Source organism: Sciurus carolinensis, chromosome 1 (genome assembly GCF_902686445.1).
Source record: "Sciurus carolinensis chromosome 1, mSciCar1.2, whole genome shotgun sequence".
NCBI lineage: Eukaryota > Metazoa > Chordata > Mammalia > Rodentia > Sciuridae > Sciurus > Sciurus carolinensis.
In genome coordinates, this window is record NC_062213.1 from 38,207,832 (window position 1) to 38,231,086 (window position 23,255).

General features: G+C 43.7%; 1 pseudogene; it reads left to right on the forward strand.

Moving 5' to 3' along the window:
• Positions 1-21,077: 21,077 nt before the first annotated feature.
• Positions 21,078-22,965, forward strand: LOC124979837 (60 kDa heat shock protein, mitochondrial-like; annotated as a pseudogene).
• Positions 22,966-23,255: the final 290 nt, after the last annotated feature.

Genomic DNA, 23,255 nt, shown 5'->3' on the forward strand with positions numbered 1-23,255 from the left:
TACTCACATAACCTGCTTTTAACATAGCTTTCCCAGAACTAAAATTCTAACCCGATGGCAGAAGCCTCCAAGGGAAAGAGAAGCGAGAAAGGCATTATCAGAGCCCTTCAAAGCTGTCCTCTCTCTCCATTATCCTAAAGGATAGATTTTAGATATTGCGTTCTGTGAGACAGTGAGTTATGCTATTGGAGTTCCCTGAAGTTGTTTTTGAGTAACTCTCCCAAAAGCCAGGAAATTCTCATTTGTCTTCTCGTCTCTCTGTCTCTCTGTCTCTCTGTCTCTCTCTCTCTCTCTCTATCTCTCTCTCTCCCTAACATACACACGTATTCTCTATGTGAGACCCTATTTCCAAATGATTTTTTTCATAAAATAAATCAATACTTTCTGTTGTTTAGATGGTATTATGAAGTAGGTCAGTAAACACCTGTCATAGTGCTGTGTGGTGGTTTTTAAATAAGTCTACAAATTTCTGGCATGCCTCCCTTCGAAAGATAAAATCTAATTCCCATCCTTTTTCTTGAGTGTGCCTGGGCTTAGTGACTTGTTTCAAATTAATCGAATGCTGAAGAAATGATGCTCTGTGGCTTTGAGGTTAGGCCATGACAATGATAACTTCTACCTGTTCGCTCTGGGGCTGCTTGCTTTGGTGGAAGTCAGCTACCATGTTGTGAGGACCCTCAAGCAGGCCTAGGGAGAGGCCCAGGCAGAGAGGTGCCAAAGCTCCTGACAAAGCTAACATCATCTTGCTAGTTGTGTGAATGGTGATCTGGGAAATGGGACCTCTAGCCCTGGTCAAGCATGCAGATAATTTTAACACTAGCTAACATCTTGACTATAATCTCATAAAAGACCCCAAACCAAAGCCACCCAAAGTACTCCCATACTGCTGGCCCATAGGAATTGCAAGACAGTTAAATGTTTGTGGTGGTAAACCACTACATTTTGGGACAATCCATTACACAGCAATAGATATACACATTGCCACTCCCTCTCCTGTGCCAAGACAAATAACACCAATTAATTATGGAATGTATCTCCTGATCCTGGACATGACTTTGTCAACCTCACATGTTGTGTCGAAGCCACCACCAAGAGAGATGAAACCCACTTGCCAGCACAGATCTAAATGACCAACTAGAACATTCAGGCCCATGTTTTAGAAAGTGCCCCTTTCTTCAACTGGAACTGAAGATTAACTTTAGAAGCCCTCCCATTACAACGTAGGTGCCATGAACTGAGCACAGGTAAAAGTTTGGCCTATGGAGATCAGTTCTTTTGTTTGACTCTGGTCTGTTTCCTCTGGATTTTTTTTTTTTTTTTTTTTCAATTTATTCCCCCAAAAGCAGACATCATTCACCAACTCAAGGATTTAGTCAAAGTGAGTTTTGTGTATGTAACCTAGTTCCTCAGGCCACAGTAGAAAAGAGGTAAAAATAAATAAGGTCACTAAAGTATAACTGGAGAGTCATGTCAGCAAAATAGTGGTGTAGCTGGCTCCAAGCTCTAACTCCCCACAGAAACACCAAAAAACAAGCAGAGACTCTGGAAAACAACCAAAGGTTTCCAGCAACCATGTGAATGCTGAATCAAGAAAAAAGGAGCTTAAAAATGGTAAGAAAGATTTGTGGCCTTTTTGCTTTGCCCCCATCCTGCCACCTCCCCCGCTGGCTGGCAGTCTTGAAGAGGTGGTAGCCCAGGTTCCCAATGTGGGACTGGGGTCCCTGGTTCCAGGTCTTACTCTCAAATCACCGCACATGTCTGTTCTCACCTGTCTGGAGGCTCTCTAAAAGGCTGGGTTTGCCTTTTGGACCTTAGGTCAGAAAAAGAGTGGGCACTGCTTAAAAATACTGCACTGTGAACTAATAACCCACAGAAGGCTGGGGGAAAAGATTATGGTACAGATATTCCATAGATTTTCCCAGGAAGAAGGCTGTGGAAAATTCTTTGTGAAATTAGAACACACAAAGGTGCCTGGGTGAGCAGGGCAATCTAGAAAACTGCAGATGCTCAGGGTTAAGGTGTGTGCTCAGAAAAGAACTGAGAAGATCCTAAGCTTTCACCTCCGGCTTCTAAACAAAAGCTGAAAGTCTGTCACCAGCCACCAGCCTACAAGATTTGCTGAAGGGAGACCTTCAGGTTGAAATGGAAAACACCAGGCAATAGCATGAGTCAGAAGGAAGAAATAAAGATTAACACACAAAAAGTTAGGCCCTTGCCAGAGCTAAAATTATTAAACCGTTAGGAAAGAACACTGGGGAAAATCTTCATGACATTGAATTTGGCAACAATTTTATGGAGAGAACTCCACACACAAAGGCAACAAAACAAAAAAAGAGATACAAGGGACTCCATCAAAATTAAGAGTTTGGGCCTGGGATGTAGCTCAGTGGCAAAGTGTCTGACTCACATTCACAAAGCCCTGGGTTCGACACCCAGTTCCAAAAAATACTGAAAAAATCAACCCCACCAAATAAATAAATAAATAAATAAATAAATATGATTTTTAAAAAAACTAAGAGTTTTTCTGCTGCAAATTTTTGCTTTCAAAACAATGAAAAACAGCAGGAAAAACATCCACAAGTCCTATCTGATAAGAAATTAATATCCAGTGGATCTGGAGACTATCATGCTGTTAGGTAGTAGCTAGCAATGCATAGTGAAATGGAGGTAAGGTCACAAGTATTTTTTAAATTACTTTAGGGTCTTCTTTAAACTACTTCCAAAGTAGACAAGAAAGCAAAAGGTGATAGTTAATTTGTAGAAAATAAACAGAAGCGAGGGAGCTAGTTGGAAAACACATCAAGAGTAAAGGATTAATGGGCCTGACTCTTGACAGGATCCAGTGAGGTTGATGTGAAGTTAGGAATTATGGCTGTTAAGTGTCTCCATCTGCCTGGGAAGGAAGATTCTGTTAGTTGCACATGTGCACTAAGGTAACTTCCGACCAGTTACTGACCCTAGTGCCCACATGAACATGGGATTGACTTGTAGATGGAGTTCCCCTAAATAGAATGGCCACCATGACAGTTCCAGAGAGGACCAAGGTCAAAAACTCCACTGCCCAACATGAAGGAGGTGTTGAACACCTGATTGGCAAAGAGTACAGAAGGTGGTTCCCAGTTCTCCTGGTAAACATCGAACAGTAATAAACTTGGAGATGGCATTGTCTCCTTTTTCATTCTCTGCTGGGAGGCAGCCCACTCTCTCTCAAGAGTGCTCTCCGCTTTAGCCTCACTTTGCTTTTAATTTACTTTCACTTATGATAAAGTTCTCTTGCATGGTTTTTGGTGTCTGACATTAAATTTTCTTTCGTCAGAACCCAAGAACCCAGGTTTGGAATTTCAGCTCCCTGCTTTCCTGTGACAGTGCTAGAGTGCTTGCCTAGCATGCCCTGCACACTCAGGTACCTTTGTGTGTCCTAATTTAACAAAGAATTTTCCACAGTCTTCTTCCTGGGAAACCTATGGAATGTCAGCACCATAATCTTTTCCCAAAAAAATTACCAAATGTGGAATGTTTTCTCTGATAGGTGGAAGCTAACCCACAATAAGGGGTGGGGGAGATTAGAAGTTTGGTGATTAGACAAAGGGGAATGAAGAAAGTGAGGGGGAATGGGAATAGGAAAGACAGTGGAATGAATCTGACATAACCTTCCTGTGTAAACATATGACTATTCCACAGGGAATCTCACTCTCAGGTACATCCACAAGACTGGAGTCCTAATTAGAATAAGATTCAAGATATAGTCCATGCTTGTATAATTGTAGCAAAATGGATTCTACTGTTATGTATAACTAAAAAGAATCAATAAAAATAAATACAAATAAATTAATATTCAGAATTTATATAGAACAATAACTCCTTAACAACCATCAATCCAGCTCAGAACTGGGAAAAGATTAAATCAATATTTCTCTCAAGAAGATTTTTAAAGGGCTCAACATCACTGATTAGGTAAATGAAAATAAAAACCCCAATGAGATACCACTTCACATTCACTAGAATGGCTGTAACAATAATTTTTTTTGAAGTAAGCAGTAAGCACTGCAAGAATATGGAGAAATTGGAAGGCTTGTACACTGCTGATAGGAATATGAAATGGTGCAGCTGCTGTAGAAAACAGTTTCATGTTTCCTCGAGAAGTTACAGATAGAATTATCACAGGACCCAGCAATCCCATTCCTCAGTATATGTCCCCCAAATTGAAAATCAGACTCAAACAGATACTTGCAAGCCAATGTTTATTGCTGCATTACTCACAGTAGTCAAAAACTGAAAATCATTCAAGCACCCATAAAGCGAGGAATATAATGGATATCCATAAATAAAATGCAGTACATACATACAATGGGAGATCCAGCTATATAAAAGAATGAAGTTCTTATACGTACTACAACGCAAGTGACATTATGTTTTAATTTTTTTTTTAGTTGTAGATGGACACAATACTTTTGTTTTATTATTTATTTGTATGTGGTGCTGAGGCTCAAACCCGGTGCCTCACACATGCTAGGCAAGTGCTCCATCATGAAGTTACAGACCCAGCCCCACAAATGACATTTTTAAAAAATATGCTACATGAAATGAGAAAGACACAGAAAGGACTAATATTGTATGAGTCCACTTACATGAAATACCCAAAATAGGCAAATTTATAGAGACAGAAAGATTAAAGGTTGGCAGTGACTGTGGAAAGGGGGGATGGGAGTTACTGCCTGAAAGTTATAGAGATTCCATTTGGAGTGATAAACAGTTTTGGAAAAATAGAACACATGGATTGCTGTATGACCTTATTAACATAGTTAATGCTATTGAATTATACATTGAAAAATGATTAAAATGATACATTTTATATTATAGATATTTTATCACAATTTTTTAAATAAATTTTTTAGAGTGTAGCTGAGGATTAGGGATGTAGCTTAGTGGTAGAGTGCTTGCCTAGCATGCCCAAGGTCCTGGGTTCAGTTCTCAGTTTGCAGAGAGAAAGAAAAACGAGCAGTATAGCTAAGACAGAGGAGAGGGACCTTTTGTTTTTCCTGATAACATTTCCCCAATTGACTGGACAGCATTTTTAAAAGGTAACTTGTTGTCAGGACCATGGTAACGTCTTGTTAAGGCCACAGGAAAAACCCAACAAAGTTACACAAGGTAATCACTCACCCACCAGCCCAAAGGGCAGGCCTCCCCTCCTGAGGAGGCCACAGGCTGTCTGTGCCGCAGATGGCTGTGCAGCAACACCCCGAGATCTCCAAGTTTCTCCTAAATAGATCTGACATCACAGGAAATGTAAGGGAATGCCCTCAGGTCCCATTCTGCTTCTCAGTTCCTCCTCTCCTTTTCTCTCTAGAATAAAATCTGCTTACAGGCACATGCACCAAGATACCACCAACAGTTTCTCAGTTCCTGGTGCCTAGCTTTCCAGACCCTAGGGACACCTCCAGGGAGCCAGACAGGGGAAGTCCCTTTTGTCCCCCTCTGTGTATACTTAGTTACAAAGTTACCAGCTGGACTGCCTAAAGTTCTCAAAGTCTAGCAGAGATTTTAGGAAATGGCTTTTCAGTTTTGTTACTCCCTCCCCAGAGCTCAGGCAGAAATTCATGGAGACTAGGACAGGGTTCATTGAGGGAGTTGGGGATCAGTCTATGTGACAGACATAGGAGCTGTGCTCAGGAACACCAGCATTGATCTGGTGCCCCTGGTTAAGTCTGAGAACTTCAGGCTTTTTCTTCAACACTAATTGTCTTCTAAGAAGAGTCTCAGACCATCAGGCAAATAAAGCCACTGTGGGTTACCACCTCTGCTCCCCAGACCTGTTGGACAGTCTGCATCCTAGGGGGTGTCCCATTGGTTATTCATCTTCGAAGGTTTATGTTGGCTTGCTGTGTGCCGCATATACGAGTCAAAACTTTAGACATGTACGTTTCTTCTTTTTTTTAATTAAGAAAATTCTAATGTCACTCATGATACCTTCATGTTTTAGAAATTTTGCAATGTACCAAAAATTATATATAAAATAATTTAAACTTTCCCTTAATTTTGTTTATTGTTTCATGTGATCCTCACAATAACCCAGTGAGGAAGACCTAACTGTTTCTGTGACCAGTTAAGGAAAGCTAGGCTCCAGGAGAGGGTAAGAACCTTGACTGAGATGATACCTAGAAATGAATTTGCACTAAGAAAGCTGGAGCTCCTTCCAATGGCCACCCTGTCTCCTCCAGCTGGGACCCCAGCTGCAGATGCTGGAGCATCACCACCTACATGAGACTCACAGGAATCTTCTACAACATTCTATAACCAGTCCTTGCTGAACTGATGATTCCCAAAAGAAAGAAGGAGACCCAACTCTTGCCAGCCACAAAAACTGCTACTAATACCTGGGTTCCTTGGAAGGTGACTTCCTAATCTTAACTGGGCACCTTGGACAAGGTGACTTCCTAATCTTAACTATAAGGGTTGGTCCAAGGAATAGAGATAATATATAACCAGTTTAAAGAAATACCTGGTACTCACATGCTTTCAGAAATTTGGTAGCCCAAAAAGTGGAAGTTCCTTCCAGGTCAAAAGTTCCACCCCTGTCCTACCATTTGGTGTTTGAATAGCAATTAAACCTGGGCCACTAATGTTAAAGTCAAGTGTGGGAAGAATCCCATACACAAACTTAGACACTGATAATTACAGGGGAACATACCATTGGGTTGTAGTTAAGGTGTACCCCAAGAGGGCCAGTTATTTTGCCTTTCCTAAATTCTACAGTGGTTCTTGTTTTTCGAATTCCGACGTCTATCTCACCAAAGCCAGTCTCAGGTTTTCTTTTTTCCCCAACTCTACCACATTCAAGGAGCTTGAGAGTTTTCTCCAAATCACAAGCATAAAGACCTACCAGGAAGTCCCTGAGTTATCTCGGTGATAAATTCCTTCTCCAAATCATTTACAATTTTCTCCAGGTACCCCTTGATGTTTGTGTGAACAGCCTGCAAAATGGGAGCTAGTTTTCTTCTGCTCGTGAGACATCTGGCTTTGGGCATCTCTGATCAAAGACTTCATAAATCCTCTAACTTGTATCTTTCTTCCACAATCATCAGAGCCACCTGCAAGCACGATAGGAAAAGATGTTTTTCTATTTAAAAATCACTGTCAAAAGTTGACTTGGCTTCCCTGTTCACAGTGTTACTGTGGGAGAAAGAACTCGGCCCTCGCAGCTTCAGGTTGAGTCCACACCAGCCCACTACTTCCGCAACAACACCGCCAGCCTCTGACTAATCCTCAACTTACCAGTGATTCATTCACACGAAGGAGCTGGGTGCATACCTACCGCCTCCACCACTGAGCTCTCCCTAATAGCTCTTCCACTGCTGGAGCCGCCAGCACCCTATCCCCATCCGGCTTCCTCCTCCCCATCCTTCTCTGGGCTCAGAGAAACTAACACATTGGAGACAACATCTTCAGCCCTTCTCAGCAAGATCTGCTGATGCTAAAGGCAGTAGGCAAGGTTTTCAGAACAGGGGCCTTGGAATTGGGTAGGCCATGGATTATGTTTAAGTTTCTTCCCTTGTTGATGTGTGACCTTAGATGTGCTCATTAATTTCTCTCTTGCTTTTCTTGTCTGTAAAATGGGATTATAACTGCACTAATCCCTTAAGGGGGATTTTTTTTTTTTTTTCAGAAAAAAAGAAAAACAAATGTTATTGCTTTGCTAGCAAAAGGAGAAAAACAGAGGATTTCTGTTCCTTAGGGGTCTTTGAGCATTGAACAAGAGGCATATAAAACTCATAGCTCAAAAATAAAATAAAGTAAAATAAAATAAAACAAAACACATAGCTCCTAAGTGCCTTATACAAGGCAGTTTTCATTATCATCATTTTTTTTTTTTTGGGGGGGGTGCTGGGGATCGAACCCAGGGCCTTGTGCTTACAAGGCAAGCACTCTACCAACTTTGCTATCCCAGCCCCTCATTATCATCATTATTAATACCCAGACTCTGCTCCACTCAGAGGCATTGGTAACAGCAGTCCACCATTGTCTCCCACCCCATCCGTTTGGGCTCACTCTCTCCAGAAAGTTTCCAAAACATGCCATTCCTATCTCGGTGATTTGGCACAGGTGCTGCCATCTGTCTAGAATCTTCTTCCTCTCCCTGCACCCTTGTTCCCTTTTGCCTGAGGTCTCATCCTTTAGGTCTCAGCTTAGATGTCAATTCTCTGGGAAGCCTTGCTGAGTCCTCCCCCCACGAGACCTGATTAGGTTCCCTCTCAATGCTGTAAAATGCTGTACCTCTTTGGAAGGTACTATCCACTGTTATAATTAAATCATTATGAATTTAACTATTTTTTAATGTGTCTACTATAAGCTCCATGAGGATAGGAGTTGGCCTATCTTGCCTAAGAGATGGTTTGGCAACAGAGTATGAATGAACAGGCAAAAGGAAGGGAGGGAGGGAAGGAGGGAGGCAGGGAGTTTGGTTTGGGGTATATACAGACCATCTAAATCATACTTTTCTAGACCTTGCCACAGTGGATCAGCTCAGAGGTCTGGACTTCTGCATCAACTTGCTAACATAACTTGAGGCCTGTGTCTGGATCTCAGCCAGTTTTATAGGGTCCAACATCATACCAAGTTCTTCTAGACCCTTCCTTTGGAGGATTAGATACTACTTTCAAACTCACCAGGCACCACCACCTGAGGTCTTGCCCAGTTCCTAGAACTAGACCCCAGCCTCCTGCCTGCATTTGCTTCTTTCTCCCACCTGGATCCTCACCGTTAAGCTCCATCCTCTGGATTAGCCTGCCACCTCACACCTCGGCCAACTCCCACACCCTGAAGACATTAGATGCACAGAGCCCAACTTGTGAGGCCATAGGTCTCTCCACTGCTGAGTGGCTGAGACCCCAGAAGTCCTCATACCTCTGATCGTGGACTCCAGGGAAGACAGGGATCAGGGCCACTACCAGTCTTCCTGGGATCATCCAGGAGCTCAACTCTCATTGCGGCATCCTGGGATCACTTCTCACCAACTTCCCACAGAGTACCGTAGACATGTGACATTTCTGCAAGTTTCGAAAAAAACTGACTTGTGAAAAATCCTCATTTTTCGTGAGGGTTCTTACTTGCTGAAGGCCACCTGCCACAACCCACACCACCCCCTCGCCCCATCTCCAGCTCACATACTTTAGTTTTACAATACCTGTGCCAGTTACCATGTGTATCTCTCCAAGGGAAAATACATGCCCAGATCCAATCAACCAGCCTAGATAAGTCTTTGGAGCCTCAGTCCAGAACTGAAGTGCTGGCCTTCTCCCATCCCTGTACCACGTGTTTTCTAGCTATCTGGCATCACAGGGGAGTGGGGAGAAGGAATGGAGGCCAACCCAGAACTTTCCGAGATTGTGTGTGTCAACAAACGGCATGGTTGTTTCTAGCTGCCAAAGATTTCAGCTTGTGATGGGGAAGCCAGGTGCTTCCTAGGAAGGAAGGGCATCTTATTAGTTCAGCCAGCTCAGCTATTGGGTTGTGTGGGGTGATGGAGGCAGAAGTTGGGCAAAGGCCAAATTAACCTGAATAAGAGAAGGTGAGGGAGATACACATAGGTCTTACATAGCAAAAGGGGCTGAGAGAAGAGGGAGCTGACAGGAGAACCTGTATAGCTGTAAGTGCAAAAAGAAGGGGTGGGGGGCAGGAAGATGGGATGAGGAAGGAGAAGAGGAGTGGCCATTGTCAGGGGTTAAACTCTGTGCCCTGCGGCATGGAGTACACCCTGCTCCACACCTCCTTAGAAAACTTCAGGACGCTTCCATGACTCCTTGGTGTTTTCCGAATCAGCCATGTGACGTCTTCATCTCATTATTTCCTTGAGGCGACAGGTGCAGGGTGAGTGAGCAGACTTCCAAGGAAGCCCAACTTGGAGACAAACAGTAACATATGTATTTGCGTGTGTGTTTGTTTGTTTAGAGGCTGTCAGAGTCACTCTTTATTGATGCAAAGAATAAATAAGAAAAATATAATTCATGAAAATGAAAAAAAAAAATAGTTACCCTGGGTCCCATTGGTTTGATACTACTTTTCCTTATTGTTTTTGGAATCCTGGCTGAACTGTTGAGTGAAGTGTTTTGAAGCTGGGACCTGGGGAGACCTCTGAGACAAAGAGAATCCGGATCCTTGGCAACCAATGTCATCCCAGTGGCCAGCTGACTGCTGCTGTCTTGTGGTTCAATTAACAGGAAAAATGAAAAGAGATCCAGCAGTTCTGGAGAATGTTGTCCTATCCCTTCTCAGGAAGACCAAGGGGTCAGAGAAAGCCCTCTGCCTTCATGGGAGCACACACTGGCCCAGCAGCCGCACCCTGCGGGGTGCATACCACAATCACACTTATAATTTAATTCAAGAAACTGGAGCTTCAAGCCAAGAGCAACAGCTTGTGATTTGTGGGTGTCCAAAACACGACAGAAAGTGGTCAATGTGTAGGCGACAGATGGGAGGGGAAGGTATTCCTTAGCTGTGGAGGAGGAAGGCTGAGGGACTCTTCCATTTTGGAACATGTGGCTTTTCTCTGCTGGGGATCAGTGACACTGACCAGGAAAGTCGGAGCCTGCAGGCCGCTGAGCCTGAAGGTCAGGCATGGTCACTTTAAAAATAAACACTTGGGACTATAATCCTGGCTCAGCGCGTGCATTTGTGGCCTTGGACTGAAGACACCGGCCACAGCCACAATTTGCATTCACCAAAAATAGCCATTTCAGCATCTGGAAGTGAGACTGGGAAGGAAAAGCCAAGTTTAATTTCTCACTCTCTTGCTGTTCTCCTCCAAGCAGATCGACTTGGTTCTTGTTACCGTCTTTCAACAAAAATGTATTGCAGGCCATTTTATGCACTAGAGATTCTGTTGGACCCTGAGATTCAACAGTGTACAAAACAGACCTGGGCCCTGCCCTCAAGGACCTTAAAGTCTTAGTTTCTTGTGGCTGTCCTAACAAAAAGCCACTAAGTGCATAGCTTTAAATAACAGAAATTTGTTTTCACACAGTTCTGGAGGCTAGAAGCCTAAAATCAAGTGATAGCAGGGTCACACTCCTTCCAAAGACTCCAAGAAAGAATCCTTTCTTGCCTCTTCCAGTTTCCGTTAGCTGCCAGGGATCCTTGACATTCCTTGGCATTCCTCTCTCCCATCTTTGCCTCTGTTTTCAGAAGGCCTTTTCCCCTGTGTATGTTTCAGTGTCAAAATTTCCCTTTTTTTGTGAGTAAACCAGTAATATTAGATTTCAGGTGCACACAAATCCAGTGTGACCTCATCTTAACTAATTACATCTGCGAAGACCTTGTTTCAGAAGAAAGTCCATATTTTGAGTTTCCAGGGGAACACAAATTTGGGGTGGGAGGGCACTATTCAACTGTACAGGACATTAAGTGGTAAGCCAATGAACACACAAATAGGTAGCTTTTAGCCAGGTTTACTATGAGAATCAGGAGAACACAGAGGAAAGATATAAAAAAATTGTAATTTGGCCAGAGAAGAAGCACATGTAAATTTGAGACAAGGAAGATGTGGTTGCTAAAGAGATTATAACCACTAAAAAGAAGTTGAGTGGTTTACTGAGACAATAGCAAAGATGTCTTAAGGGCATCTCAGAAATCAGCAAGGCCATACCCATCATAGGCTCAAGGTTACAAAAGTGAAAACTCCTTTAAGAGACCATGGAGACAGGCACCCTGTTCACACAAGGATGCCTAAAAAGTTGATTCCCCAGGATTTGTTTCATGTGCTGAAGTCACTGCAGCCATGGTCCAAAGGGACCCAGGTACTGTTTGAGCTGGCAGCAGACCTTGGCATAGTTGTACGGTTCTGCAGGAATGCAGGATGCTGGAGTTAAGAGCTCATGAAAACTTCCGCTGAGATTTCATAGGAAGACCTGTGAGGCCAGGAAAAGTGTAGCAGGGTCAGTATCCTTATGGCAGCCCCTGGACGGGTGATATATGAACGCTGTGAGAGGGAAGTCAAAGATATAATGGAGACCCCTGGAATTAAGAGATGCCAGGAATATGGATCATCTGCCAAGGAAAGTTGCAAGCAGAACAACAGAGAGGTCATATGGGTTACAGCCAGTGAAGCCCAGGGGGCCAAGATGCCTAGCTCTTTGGGGCTCACATCTCACTACAGTATGCCCTGGATGGTAGACATGGAGCTATAGGACTTAATGTTTGCCCAGAGGTTGTTGTTCTTGCTTTGGTCCCAACCCTTCTTTTTATGCCTCTAATCCACCCTTTTGGAATAGGAATGTTGACTCTATGACATTGTAAATTAAATGTGTATAACTTGCTTTTGATTTTTACAGAGGCTTACAACAAAGAACTTTGCTTTAGTCTCAGAGGAGACAATAGACTTGGACTTTTGAGAAATGGTGGAACTACTGAGACTATGGGGATTCTGGGAGATGGACTAAATGTATTTTGTATTATGAAATGGACATGAGCTTTTGGGGGCCACGGGTTTGGATCTTTAATGTTTCTCAAAAACTCATATGTTAGGCAATGCAGGAATGTTCAGAGATGATGTGATTAAATTATAAGAGCTATAATCTAATCAGTGAGTTAATTCATTTGCTGGATAATAATTTGAGTGGTAACTATAGTCAGGTGGGGCATGACTGAGGAAATAGGTCACTGGGGGCATTGCCTGGACTCTATCAGTCATGGCTCATTCCTTTCTCTCTCTGCTTCCTGGCTTCCATGAGCTGACAGCTTTCCTCCACTACACCCGTCCACCATGATGTTCTGCTTCACCTCAAACCCAGAGCATCAGTCTACTGACCATGGATTGCACCTCTGATGCTGTGACCCCAAAATAAACTTTTTCTTCTCCAAGTTGTTCCTGTCAGGTATTTTCATCACAGTGATGAAAAGCTGACCAACACAATGGGAGAACTGCCCAGAAAATCAGAGATTCATGTTTTCAGTGACTTTTGATCACTGCCACCATGTTGTAGTATGGTTGGGTCTGTTTATGAAGCTATAGGTATGGACCATGAATAGTATCAGGGGAAGGTCCTCCCTACCCCTGACCACTACCTTAAGGTTGGGGAAATCCAGGGGGCCAGGATGTGGAGCAGTCTCAGAAAAAGACTCCAGTGAGAATGCTTGAATGAGGAACTTTCAGATACCACCATGCTCTCAAGAGTGCCATCAGGAACAGAGCTGACCCTCTCAAGAAGTTCAGGGCTACTAGCTGAACAGCACTTACCTTAGTACAGGTGATCACATGTAACTGTTGTGATGGGGCTAAGACACACAGTCTGGACTCAGATGTCCAGGGCCAGGGAGAGTTCTGTGGGTTTAGTATGCCAACTTTCAAGGTCTCTCAACCTCAGCTTTCTCTTACACCAGTTCCTTCCCAGGGATGGGTGGGGTGAGGTTAGTGACCAGTACCAAGCTGGAGCCAACCAGCTTCACACAGGTACAGCCTGATAGCACCTCACCTGGAGCTTCTGAGACTACAATGTGAGAGAGAACTTCTTGGTGCTCAGCCTGTGTGACCTGGTGCACGGAGGTAATGTGCCACCTGGAAGGCTTCCCTTCTCACCTCACAGTCTGCCCCCAGGAGATATCCAATTGGACCCTGACTTCTTGTATCTCCCCCACATCTGCTTCCCTCCTTACCCGCTATGTCTCCCTCTCATGAGATCACACTCCCCAATAATTGGTTCACCTTTATGCTTTTGCATTAGGCTCTGCAGTGGGAAACCCAGGCAAAGAAGTCAGTTCTAGTTGTGACCTTAGGAAAATGCCCAATCTCTCTGCACCTCAATATTCCTGTCTCCCAAATGGGGGGAAATAGGAGCTTTTACTGTTGTAGGTAGAATAATGGACTCCCAAAGATGTTCACATCCCAATCCCTGGAATCTATAAATAGGTAAGTTTCATGGCAAAGGGAAATTAAAGTTGCAGATGGAATTCAGAAGGTTAATTAGTCAATCTGAAAATAGAAAGATAATTCTGGATCATCCAGGTAGGCCCTGAATACTGAAAAGTAGAAGGAGGAATCCGAAGAGAGACGTGACTACTGAAGAGAGACCCAGAGAAATGCAAGGTTGCCTGAGGAGGAAGAAAGACACCATCAACCAGGGAATGTGAGCAGCCTCTAGAAGCTAGAAAGGGCCCCAAAATGAACTATCCCATATAGTGTCCAGAGGAGCATCCCACTCTGCCAGAACCATGGTATTAGGCCAGTGAGAACAAGGCCAGACTTCTGACATTCAAAACTATAAAAATACATTTGTGTCATTTTAAGCCCCCTAAGCTTTTGGTATTTTGTTATTATAGCAATAGAAAACTAACCTCACAGGCTATCGTGACAGTTTTATGTGACAATATGTGTGAGGTACTTAGCTCAAGACCTGATAGGCAGGAAACGAGTTTACTGTTACTATTTGGGATAAGTAACTTGAGAGGACTGGGCTGATTAATACAAGGTGTGGACACCTGAGTCCTGCCCCTGGTGATTCAGGAGTGTGGGAACAGGGAGGAAAATTCAAAAGTTATATGAGTGAATCTCATGTAGAACCATATCTTAGAGCCCCAAATGATAACCTTGTGGCCATCAGCACCCCATATCCTCTGGTCCCTTAGTGCATCTATCTATGCCCTATGTCAGATGCACAGCCACCTGAAAAGCACTCCAGGATCCAAAATAGCAGTCACACCCCTTGGTCTGAAAATGCTTTTTCTTGCCAAGTTGATGTTTTTGTCACTGTGAATGCCTCATATTCTGTCTTTAAAATATAAAGACACTTATTCAGGAATCATCGAGGAAGGGGGCCTCCAGGTGGGGTTCCTGGACCAGCAGCATTTGGAACTTCTTAGAAATACACATTCTCCATCCAGATGCAGCCCTCCTGAGTCCAAACCCTGAGGGCGGGGCCCCACGATCTCCAGGGAATTCTGACACACCCTCAAGTGGGAGAGCCTCTGCTCGGCTCTGCTAGGCTTTGGGCAAGTACCCAATACAGGGGGCTCTCCTCACTGTGGTGGGAGTTTAGTATCCTGTCTACTCTTCCTAGCCTGGGGTCAGTCACACAGGGTGTAGGACTTATTAATTTAAGCAAAGAAATTTTAATGGCACGCCCACCATTTGTCTACCACTGAGCCAAAATGGGACATTGGGGAAGAAGCCATATTGGATCCTGACCTCAGGAGCTAACAGACAAGTCAGACATTCAACAAATCATTAACCAGTGATACCTTACAAGGTCTGATGTGCAGTTTTTAAAGTCCTTGCTTCTGAACCCTTAATTTTCATACAAATCCCCTGGGAGCTTGTTAACAGGCAGATTCTGATTCAGCAGGGCTGGGACAGGGCTACCGGTCTACATTTCTGACCAGCTCCCCATGACGAGGGCCTAGGTCTAAAGACCATGCTTTGAGTTGTAACACTTGTCACAGTCATAACACTTTAAATCTTTTAATGCAAACTTGTATCTGTTATCCCATTCTAGACTGGCAATTGTTGACAAGAATAAATGGCAGGGATTATCCTCATTGCAGGTGAGAAACTGAGGTCCTGAGACTTGCAGTGCCACATTAAGTCTTGAGACCCCAAGACTTGATAAAACCTTTCCTGCTTTTTTAAGAGACAAAGGCTGAGACCAAGGACAGGGGCGGGTCCCTGATCAACTCCCACAGGCAAGTTTTATCACAGAGCCACAGAGCCCTCCCTGCACCAGCTCTGATGTGGGGGTGACAGCTGCTTGGTCTCCCTCCAGTCCAGGACTTTGATAAGAAAATAGACGTGAATTGGTGGTGCCTCCAAGTCCAGTGAGCGGTTGGGCCCCCGTGAAAGACAAGAAAGGCACACTCCGACCTCGCTGAAGGGCAAGAAAGTAACACTGGATGTTTGTGGCCCCTCTTACTCCACCCTGTTCCCCTTTTAAAATAAAGGCCTCCCAGTCTCCCTACAGCAAAGGGAAAATGGGAAGCAGACTTTCTTGGCTTCTTTCCAGTTGGGCAGCTGGAATCCATTGGACATGTTCAAATAGTTAGCCTCTCCTGAGATACCCTGCTGGGTAAAGCTGCCATTTTATTCAAGAATGTTTTCTTCCCTCTTGGGCCTCCCAGCTCAGGACTGAGAGGCCCACACTTGACCTCTTATATCCAAGCCCTCCTTGAACACACTGAGCTTCCTTGAGGTTACTAATTTCAAGTGTTTTAGGAATTCTTTCAGAAGGCTACACCTTCCATCATATCAAGCATATTAAAAAGCATCCAAGTCTCATGTAGTGAGTATTTGGCCAATGTGAGCGAGTAGTATTTGTTCGTATTTTGGCTGTTAAAAAAAAATGGTGATGACTTTAAATTCTGCTTTTAAGATGAATTCGCCTACAAAGAATACATTCAATTTACAATGGGCTGTGCTGTCTCCACAATCAGTATGCAGATGAAAGCCTTTGCAAAGGGAAGAAATGCAAGACGTATTGTTTTTAAGCATCATGAATTTTTTATGAATTTCCAATTTATGCATGAAATTAGCATGCCATTTTTGTAGACATTCAATCAAACCTTCTTTAATTTTAGTTGTGCAGTTTTCTCTTCCTACTTCGGAGCACCCTGCAAACCTAAGCATTTCTGTAGGCCTATGAGGGTACTAATGGCGAAACAGGCCTTGGATGAGGAAGGGAGAGGCAGGCTGGGAACAGGGCAATGGCTGCGGCAGCCTGAGGGAACCACGCTCCAGCTTTAGGAGTCTCCACCACACTTTGCTTCCTTCCAGTATTTTCTTACCTCCAGGGATCCAGTTTCAGCCAAGAATCTGGTTGCCATGGTGACAAGGAATCTCAAACTGGAGAAAACTAGGCAGAATCATCAGGTCGGGGGCTTTGTTCAAACTGACTACATTTTCATTACAGAAAGTGTGGTGAGCAGTGCGCAAAAGGAGTGGAATCACGCGGAGCAGTCTGGATGGAAAAAGACCACTGAGTGAGAGGAAAGACAGAGCGCGTGACAGGGAGGTGGCAGGTCCAGGGGCTTGCGGCCAGGGCATGTCCGCTAAATGGTCACATGGTTTTCAATCTCAGCTCTGCTGCTCCTCAGTGGGTGACTCTGGGTGAATAATTTTACGTCTCTCTGCCTGCCTTTCATTCATGTCGTAGGGTAATAATAATATCTGCCACCGACAGTTGCTGCAAGGATTAAATGAGCCATTGCAATTTCAGGGACTTAGCACAAGGTTTGGCACATTTTAGATGCTCACATATTACCTGATTCCTTTATGTATATACGTTCGGTGAAGTTTTTCCAAGTAATAGCTATCATTTTATCACGGAGAGCAAATTTCACAGGTCCAAAATCACTCTCAGGGTCTGCCTTCATATAGTACCATATGACTCCAGTCCTAAGGGAGAGAAAAATATTCTTTGGGTGGCTCCAGTGCATGTTAGGATCCTCAGAGAACCGCAGCTTTTAACTGCTCACATATAAAGCCAATAGCACCCAGGCACGGTCGGTGCATGCCCGCAATCCTGGCAGCTTGGGAGGCTGAGGCAGGAGGATTGTGAGTTCAAAGTCAGCCTCAGCAACTCAGTGAGGCCCTAAGCAACTCACTGAGACCCTGTCTCTAAATAACATACAAAAAAATGGCTGGGGATATGGCTCAGTGGTTAAGTGCCCTGGAACAAAAAAAAAAAAAAAAAAAAAAAAAAAAAAAAATAGCCAATAGCAAACTCTGCTGAGGGAATGTGTCCCAAGGAAAAGTTAAAGAATGAAAATAGCAGTCTGCATCAGTAAATCACCCAAGAAACATCAGGTCCCATAGACCTGCTATAGTGAAGGTAGGGAGGCAGCATGGTTAAAGCAGATGTGTTGGTTATGATTCTCAAACTGGCATGAGTGTTGGAATCCCCCCAGAGTCCTCCGCTGAATATGGAATTAAGGTAGGAAAGGGGAGGCAGGGAAGAAGGATGAGAGAGAATTTTTATGGGCCAGGTTTGGAGGTGACAGGTGCTACTTCCCCCCATTCTATTGGCCAGATTTACTAACATGCTACCTCTGAGTAATGGCAGGAAGAAATGGGTTGACCTGTAGCTTAGAGGCAAACCAACCAGCTAATGCCAGAAGAGGTGATTTTAATGCAAAGTTAAGTTCAAAAACTGCTCTTCTGGAACAAAAGGGGAAAGAATCGAAGTTACCAAAACTAAAGAAAGAAACAGAGAAAATAATAACATTCTAGTGGAAGAGCAGCTGGGGACTCCCAGGCACTCTCACATACGCCCACTGAAATGTCACAGATGAGGCACCGGGACTCTCGCTTGGCCTTCCAAGTTCCAGGCACCTCATTCAGCCTCCCCTTCCCCACTCAGCCCACTCTGGCCTGCTGTGTGCTTGCTTGTGGGCCAGGGTTTCAATTTCTTCACCCTGGAATCCCAAGTACCTGACAAAGCACTTTCGAAGCAAAGTAGTAAATGTTGTTTGAACACAGTTGATTTCACTTAATTAGGGACAAAACAGAAAAGAAGAAAATGAGACTCAGGGAAGTAAAATTTGGGGGCTGGGGCAGGTTATAAGTGCAGATCTGGCCTCTTGGTAGTTAGCTGACCTTGGGCAAGGAATCTAAACTTTTGGTGCCTTGGTTTCCTGGTTTGTATATCAAGTTCATGATCACATAAACCACCAATTCTTGTGTGGAGGGTTCAGTACGTCAAGATTTCTAAATGTGCTTAGAAGAGGGCCTCACTTAGCCTATGTTCTGGGCAAGTACTGTTGCTATTTTTGTTAGTTAAACAATAAGAACTCCCACCACCGAAAGGAGATGAGGGTTGAAATGAGCAAACACAACAAGAGAGACCCATCTGCCCACAGAATGGGGGAGGAGGAGATGACAGAGACAGGTAAGTTTCCCCATGTACCATGGCAGGGAGACTTCAAACATCAGAGGGTGACAATGAACTTTTTACAGAGCAAACAGAACATCATGGAACATCACAGTGCTGGCCCTGCAGGAAATGAGCCAGTCAGAGCTGCGTGGTTGACATGGGTGACTTCAGGAGCCCCACGGTGCAAGTTGTGGCTGACATTCAGAGGGGAAATGTGATGCGTGTTGGTGGTAGGGCGGTGAAAGGGAGGTGGCAGAGGAAAGGACGTGGGTCATGGGTGTCAGGGAAGAGGGATGGAGAGAATAGAAATTTCTTTCTTGGGTTATTCGAGATTTACTTGATATTATTTGACATTGTCTTTCAGCAAGAGGTGATTGTTTTGTTACATTAAATATCCATAATCCAGAAGACATATTGCACTTGCTGCACTGATGAGATTTTAAAGATTTGGAGGAGATGAACATATTTTAGGGGATTAAAAAATACTTAAAGCCCTGTGGGATGAGACTCAGAGACAATGCCGTGAATTTCTGCTCAGTCATTCAAGGTTTATTTGTCATGAGAATGAAACAAAGGTGCTGCTTCAATTTCCTTTGAGACACATCTGGCCATTTGTGAGATGGGTGTGACCATCGAGAAAACAATCCATGATTAAAGTATGTCTGGCCTATTTTCTCCTACCTCTTGGCCATCATCAATAATTCTGTAGTCAGATGGTCAGCCCTGGTGGTTAAGGTCCTGATGATTATCATTACAGCACACCATCCTGAGACTCTCTTCTGTCACTTATCCCTTATGCTTTAAAGTCACCATAGAAATCTAGGGATCTGGGCTGGGGTTGTGGCTCAGCGGCAGAGCGCTTGCCTGGCATGTGTGAGGCCCTGGGTTCAGTCCTCAGCACCACGTATAAATAAATTAAATAAAGGTCTATCAACAAAAAAAAATTGAAAAAAGAAAAAAAGAAATCTAGGGATCTGAAGAGAGGGGTTGGAACTTGGGGGAGGGGAGGGCAGGGATACCTTGGAGAGAGGTGAAAGGGAGGCCAGAGTTGCCCAAATCCAACCTCACATCTCTACTGTTCTTCAACTCCCTCTGCATCTCTCCACTGCCTTGGGAATGACATTGGTCTTGTTCACCATGGCATTCAACTTCCTGAGAATTCCACCCATCCTTTGCTACTTCCTGTTCATTACCTGGAAGTCGCCCTGGTCTTATTACAGTCTCTGAAACAGTCTAAGCTCTGCACCACTTTTTTTCCTAGCCTCTCTCCGGAAACCCCTTTCTGCTGCTCATCACAGAACCAACTCCTTAGTCCTCTTTTTCTGAGGAGGGAACATCCACCCCCAGAAGGGATCTTGCTGTCTTGGTAGCCATTGTGCCCTGATTGTCGGCATCTCTACTAGATACAGTCTCCAGGCAAGCGGATATTGAATGAATAAGCTTGTTCATTGCCGACTGGCAAGCCCCACAGTTTGGTTCCCAGTAGGATCAGGCAATGTGAGTGGGCTGAGTTTCTATAAAAGTCTCCCTTCTAGGTTCCAATTTTGGTGAAACTATCTATCTTTGTGGGCACGAATGAACGTACTTACCACTGTTGAATCACGTCCCCAGTTACCCAGCTATGGGCCATGTTGGCCAGGCCCACGGAAGAGTCTCAGCCTACACTCACTGTTCAATTCCTTTAGCCTCAGGGACAGCAGGAGCTGCCAGATCAGAAACCCCAACACCACAGAAAGACAAAAGAACCCAAAATCCAAAGGGCCCTCAGGTAAGACATCTAACACTCAGTTAGGAGTAAGCCTTGTGAAGAGAGAATCTATAAAGGGTACTGCTCACCTAGTTTGGGTCATTCTGAGTACTGGAATTTTTATGTTTTAAATATTCATATACATACAATTATACAAGACTAAGACTATGTGAGAGGATTTCACAGTGATTATTTCTGAGAGATAAGGAGTAAAGGTAGTTTTTGTTTTTTTCTTAGTTGAATTTCTGAAGTTTCTTAAATAAATATGCTTTACTTTTGGAATAAGAAAGAAAAGATCAACTATGTATGGTGGTTCACACCTATAATCCCAGCTGCTCAGGAGGCTGAGGCAGGAGGATTGCAAATTGAAGGCCAACCAGGGCAACTCAGTGAAACCTTGTGTCAAAATTAAAAAATAAGCCCTCACTCACCCCTGATGATGTGCCTCACTGCGAGCACTATACCAACATCCCTCAGAAATGCTCAGACTACCAGCAGTCCTTTGCCATATGAGATCAGTGTCCAGGGCAGTGGCTCCATTTCACTTGGGCTCATGCTAAAGGCATAAAATCTGGTGCAGATTCCTGAGCCTCCACACTTCAAGGTATAGATCTTTTAGCAGATGCTTTAGTCATTACAATGGAGCCAAAGGGAAGAGCAGTAATTATTGAGCAGAGTTGGAGAGGTCCCAGAGTAACAAAAGGTGATTTGACTGTTGCAAAGCCAATTGACTTAAAGAAGAAGTACAAAAATATTAGAACTAAATTGTTCAAGATGTTGCTAGTAATAAATGAGGAGGCTGGGGATGGCAACCCCGCTGCTACTATACTGGCACACTCTTGCCAAGGAAGACTTTGAGGTGCTAATCCCATGGGGATCAGGAGAGTTGTGATGTTAGCTGTGGATGCTGCATTACTGAACTTAAGAAGCAGTCTAGCTGAGCATGGTGGCACATGCCTGTAATCCCAGTGAGTTGGGAGGCTGAGGCAGGAGGATTGCAAGTTCAAAGCCAGTCTCATCAACAATGAGGTGCTAAGCAACTCAGTGAGACCCTGTCTTTAGAAAAATATATAAAAGGGGGTTGGGGATGTGGCTGGGGTTGAGTGCCCCTGAGTTTAATCCCCAGTACCCCTCTCCCCAAAAAAGGAGCAGTCTAAACCTGTGACAACCCCTGAAGAAATGGTTGAGGTTGCTACAATTTCTGCAAATAGAGACCCCCAAAAATTGGCAACATAATTTTTGATGCAACAAAAAAGATTGGAAGAAAGGGAGGGAGTCATCACAGTTAAGCCTGGAAAAACACTAAATGATGAATTTGAAATTATGGAAGGCATGAAGCTAAATGGAAGCTATATTTCTCCATACTTTATGAATATATCAAAAGGTCATAAAATGTGAATTCCAGGATGCCTATGTTCTAACTGAGTGAAAAGAAAATTTCTAACATCAGGCCATTATACCAGTTTGTGAAATTGCCAATCCCCACCACAAACCCTTGGTCATAATTGCTGAAGACGTTGAAGCTCTAAGTACACCTGTTTTGAATAGGCTAAAAGTTGTTCTTCAGATTATGGCAGTCAAAGTTCCAGGTTTGGGTGAAAATAGAACCAACTTAAAGATGTAGCTATTGCTACAGTTGGTGCAGTGTTTGGAGAAGAGGGTTTGATCCTAAATATTGAAGATGTTCAATTTCATGACTTAGGAAGAGTTGGAGAGGTCATTGTCACCAAAGATGATGTCATGCTCTTGAAAGGAAAAGGTGAGAGAGCTGAAATTGAAAGAAATTCAAGAAATCACTTAGCAATTAGAAATCACACTTAGTGAATTTGAAAAGGGAAAAAATGATTAACTGGCAAAATCTTCAAATGGAGTAGCTGCAGGTTGAGGTGACAAATGATGTAGAAATGAATGAAAAGAGTTACAGATGCCCTCGTGCTGCAGAGCTGCTGTTGAAGAAGGTGTTCTTCTGGGTGGGGACTACTCTCTGTTTCAGTGCATTCCAGGTTTGGACTCGCTAACTCCAGCTAACGAAGATCCAAAAATTGGGTATAGAAATTATTAAAAGAACACTCAAAATTCCTGCAATGACCATAGCTAAGAATGCAGGTGTTGAAGGATCATTGATAGTTGAAAACATTTTGCAAAGTTCCTCAGAAGTTGGTTCCAATGCTATGCTTGGAGACTTTGTGAATATGGTGGAAAAAGAAATTATGCATCCAACCCATGTTATAAAAACTGCTTTATTGAATGCCGCTGGGGTGACTTCTCTGTTAACTATAGCAGAAGACACTATCATCACAGATACCTAAAGAAGAGAAGGACCCTGGAATGGGCATGATGGGTGGAATGGGAGGTGACATGTTCTAATTCTGAGAATAGTGCTTCACCATTACTAGCAAACTGTAACAGGAAGCTCTAGGTAGGTTCCACACTAGCAACTTCAGAGAAGTCACCTGAGAAAATGACTGAAGAAAAGACTGGTTGGTGTTTAAGAAAATCACTGTAACTCTGTTACTGGTTTCAGTTGACAATTTATAACAGGTTACTGCTGTCATTGTCCATGCTTACAGATAATTTTTATTCATTTGAATAAAAAGACATTTGTGCATTCCTGATACAGGGTGCAAGAGCCACATACCATATGCTACCTTCAACTT